Here is a 4,753-nt window from a genome sequence, read left to right as displayed (position 1 = left end):
GTAAAATTGCGCGTATGAACCCGTGGAGTTGTCAAGAACGCCTAGTAATACCAAAATATTTGCTGTTTTCAATCGAAATTTTTTTTAAATCGGAAGAAGTTGTCAGGCCAATATTTCACATTTTGTTCATTGGCGACCAACGATAACATCCAGAAAAATTGCACGATTTTGTAAAACGACGATAATTACGACCATGTTTAGCGATATTAACATTTACGGAGTTAGGGCGTTGTTAGTTTACATTTTTACTGTAGACCGGCCTTACTTTTCTCGTTAAAATTCATGATTTTTATATAAATTCATACATTGCAAAAATTTTGTTTAGTAGCTGAGGCTCGCGGTGCGTAAATATATGAAAGGCGCGTTGAAAACACTTATTGTCCCAATATAGTGCGTATAAAACCGCCGTGAGCCCAACCTGGGAGAGGTTGACCTTCAGCCTGACCTCAGAGAGGGTAGTCAAAGGCCTGACCAGGAAAGACCTATTGTAGATGACGTAGTTGACTTTAACAGGATTACCTGGACCTGCTCCTAAACCAAGCGTACCTGTTGAAAAAGCACACAAGGATAATAAAATTGCACTGATTTTTGGTTTTGGGCTTATTGGTCTTGTCTATGATTTATTGTTTTCAAACATTATCTTTTTATATCTATTTATAAATAGATATAAAACCAACTATTACCTATACGTGTACTATATAATCAATACTGTGATCCAACTTTAGTATCAGCTCGCTGTATTAATTTTTTCAAGAAACTTTTTACTCTGATTTCTTTCATCCAAGTCTTTAACTATTCAATTTTGCTCATGTATTGTTTCCCAATCTTTCCTGTCATTTGTGTGGAACAATACTACAAACTTGAATTGCCTCCTTACATCATTGCTAATAGCACAATAGCTTTGACTATTAGAATCCATAGACACTCTCCATAATGTCTTCCGCTAAAAGCCAGGGTTGACAAGGTATTTCTCTTTTTACTAATGTCTTTATTTGCGCTACAGTGGTCCACGATAAATAATGTATTACCTTTTCCTTTGAATTACGTGTAGAAATTCTAACACTTTGTCAAGTTCATTTTTAGGATTTATAATATATACATTTTTAGAAGTAGTTACCCAATCTCGAGACATATAACTTTCGTCAAATACTGTTGGACAGACAAATATTATATTATCGAAAAAATCCTTGTATTATTTTCCAATAAATCTAGAATAAAGTGAGTTTTACCACAATTGCTATAACCAATAATTGCAGCTGAATGAGGGTATTTTGGATAGTCAATCATTCTTTTTTTAATAACTAATTTTTCCAAATTCTTTACCGGTAATAACCAGCTGGGCATCCATCACCAAGAATACGTGACATTCGAGTTTTGCACTCATTGTTTCAGCAGTTTTCTTCAACTCTATCTTTAAACCATTTCCTGTAGGATCATTCAACATTAAACCTGTTCCAAAGAGCGTGTTGTTTTCACTAGATCTGGTATCGATCCATAGACCATACCCCTCAGTAAGATATTTTAATAGAGTCATATTTGTGTTGTGACACTTTTTTATTTTCTTCAGAGACAAAGTGCTTCTTGGCTTCGTAATACTGCATCTCAGGTGTTTTCATAAAACTGACAAGGTACTCCATTAAGGTTCACGATGCAGGATGTAATTTTCGGATTAACGAAACGCTCAGGGTCGTGTCCATAACCCGTGACTGGATCCCTAAAAAGCATTAGTACATCTTTAAGAGATTCGCAATGGGTATCGATGAGGATAGTATAAAAAGTATCTTGCTTCAATGTTGAAATTGTATTGGGTATAATACAAGACTCTATCGAATAGGATGCATTGCCTGCCGGTAATCTGTCTGTGAATCGTATCTGCCAGTTTAAGTTACGTCAGCTTTTCAGCCTCCAATTTCGTGTTTGTTATCTTAAAGGTTGGATTTCCTATCCCAGTTAAAACTGCGAATGCAGGGGATTTCAAAGGATAACTGGTCGGTTAGGCTGTGCTGAAAATAGGGTACGTTATCCTCCCCCAACAATTCGAATGTGTATAGATGGATAGAAAACTTATCACCAAACGCATCATCTAGAGCTTTATCGTTTGCAAGGGTGGAATTTTTGTCATCCGCATTGCACCTCAGCTTTCTGGTATTTGTATTACAGACACCCTGCTTTACCAACTCGTCGGATCTCTCAAAGGGGCTCAACCAATGTTGCTTAAAACAGTTGTACATATTCCAATTGCTGACATTGAGAATTTCTTTACCTCCAATTTTATCACCATCTGTCTAACGATAGCCGTTCCCAGGTTTACCACGTTCCAATTCATAGCATTTGCTACCGTTGACGTCGTACTAACTTCGATATTGAAGCTCAGTGTTGCGTTACCGGGTACTATACAATCGTGGTTACTTAGCATAGGCTGTAAACATTGTTCCCGGATGAACTTCAGTTACCGAAGTGACTGGAATACTAATAGAGTTTCTTCTTCCTTCAAGTCCTGGATGTCCCCTTTCTGTATATCTGTGAACCTTTCTATGGTTATTTTCGTATTCGATACTCATCATACTTGTTTTTTATTATTGTTAATACAATAGAAATAAAAATGGACTTTGAAAATCCAATATATGATGATCGAGAAGATTTATCTGATGATAGAGAAGAAGACCCCGAAGACTTTGATTTGGGTGTGGGTTTGGAACAACGATCTTGGGTGTACGACGAAGCTGTTGGTTTCTTTGAACCTTCAGACTGTCATAAAGATTTGGTATCCGAGATGAAAAGATTTACCGACTTTTCAGACTATTTATTTAGAAGGGAAAACTTAGAAGACTTGAAGGTGATAGATAACGAAATTTACCTGGATGATTTGCAACTTACAGAGGAGGGAAAATGTTTTATTCGACAAAAAGTGGATTTAGGATAGCCGGCAAAAATGTTGGTAGTTCTAATTCAAGAGCCTTACCATAGTAAACAAATACTTTGTTAAAAAATTGTCCATCACACAGATGCTGCTATCGATTTAGCATACGAAACGCAAAGTCGAATATTGGATCCTGTTAATAGAGCTAACTGAGATTGTTCGGTGCTTTGAACCCCGAAATTCAACAGATTAAATCGAATGCTACAACCCCTGAAGATTTAAACGATGTTAGGGAGATTGAGGATACCATTAGTCATAAATGGTACCTTTTGAGGCTGAAACTGCTCTGGATGATGATTTCACTCCCTTGATTCCTGATGAGGGTGAGGAAATAAATACAGATGGAGGCTATAGGAGGACTCACTTTAAATTTGAGGATACTCCTGTTACGACTAGAGGAAGCTTGTTAACAAGAATTAGAAACTTAATGTCGAATTAAAAATAGGTTGTACAATATTTTAGCTAGAATGAGAGATTGAATAGAGTTGTAATTAAAATTTGGAGCAAGGAAGGGCTAACAATAACAGCTATAGGTGCTATAATAACGTCGATAGTTACCTTGATAGGTGGAGGTAGCGAGGATATACCCCCGGAACCTGAGCCAGATGTACCTTCATATATGGTGATGAAAATAAAGGTTGGATTAGAAAACAGTTTGAAAAACTAGCCAACTTGCTAAAGCGATTGGGAGATAAAGTACTCGCAAGTCTTCCAGGTATTATTGAAGTAAACTTTCTTTTGTACTAAAGTCAGCTGGATCCGAGAATCTATGGCTGGCTGTTGTAGCCATAGTTTGTTTGTTGATTAATAAATATATGTAACCCCGAATTTTTAATTTTATCGTATAATATAAAATGGATATTCAAAAGGAGATAGACGCTCATCTAGGATACCCTCTCCGAGGGTCAAAGGTCCGACCAGAAAGGTCAATAAGATGATCAACAAGAGATTTATTCGAACTTGCACCACGAGAAACTAGCTCAAGTTCAGGCGGAAAAGCTAAAAAATATTTAGGTAAAAACTATAGAATAGCTGACCTCGAAAAAATGTCAACTGACCAGATATGAAAGTAAGTTAGGTTCAGAAGTTGCAAAGAGTTTGGGTAGAACTTTTATTGAACTTTATGCAAAAGTTGCGGGTAAAATTATTTCCATAGACGACGAAAAGGAACTTGCTGACGATATCGAACAGAATCCTATTATTCAAAGTAGTCTGAACTCTGTAGCCTGTCAGATGTTTTACTATTTCGGGAGCTTTCTAGCTCCTATTGCATTGGCTTTGGAGACTGGGAAACATACTGCAGTTGGCAAAGCTAAAACTATTGAAGACAATATATGAACACATATCATTACAATATGTGAAAACATATCGTTACAATATGTGAACACATATCGTTAGAATATATATGTAATTTTTTTTATATTTATATATATATATATATAAACATGTCTTCAGATATTAAAAACGAGATGGAACAGAGTGTAATTGAGGAATCTGAGCCTAAAAGGGGGAGGCAAAAGGATCCTAAACGAATCGCTAGTGCGCTTCATATTAATAAGGTTAGAGCTGAAAAGAAAAAGGCTAGTAAATTCATATGTGAGAGACCCCAATTTGATTTTTTTTAAATAAATTATTATTACTATAATAAAAACAATGAGTAATAACAACGATGTAACAATGTTGGTAAATTCGCTATACCAAAGCGGTCTTAAAGCTGTTGTTGGTTTTGGCTCTTGGCTTCTGATTCACAAGGTTGATCGAAAGATTGCTTCTCCAAACTTTACTTCACTAACACAGATGTATATTGGCAAATTGGCTGCACCCTTGGTAGCA

Source organism: Anneissia japonica, unplaced genomic scaffold (genome assembly GCF_011630105.1).
Source record: "Anneissia japonica isolate Jap-2015-1 unplaced genomic scaffold, ASM1163010v1 scaffold1374_len1023071_cov147, whole genome shotgun sequence".
NCBI lineage: Eukaryota > Metazoa > Echinodermata > Crinoidea > Comatulida > Comatulidae > Anneissia > Anneissia japonica.
Note: the sequence above shows the minus strand (reverse complement) of the source record.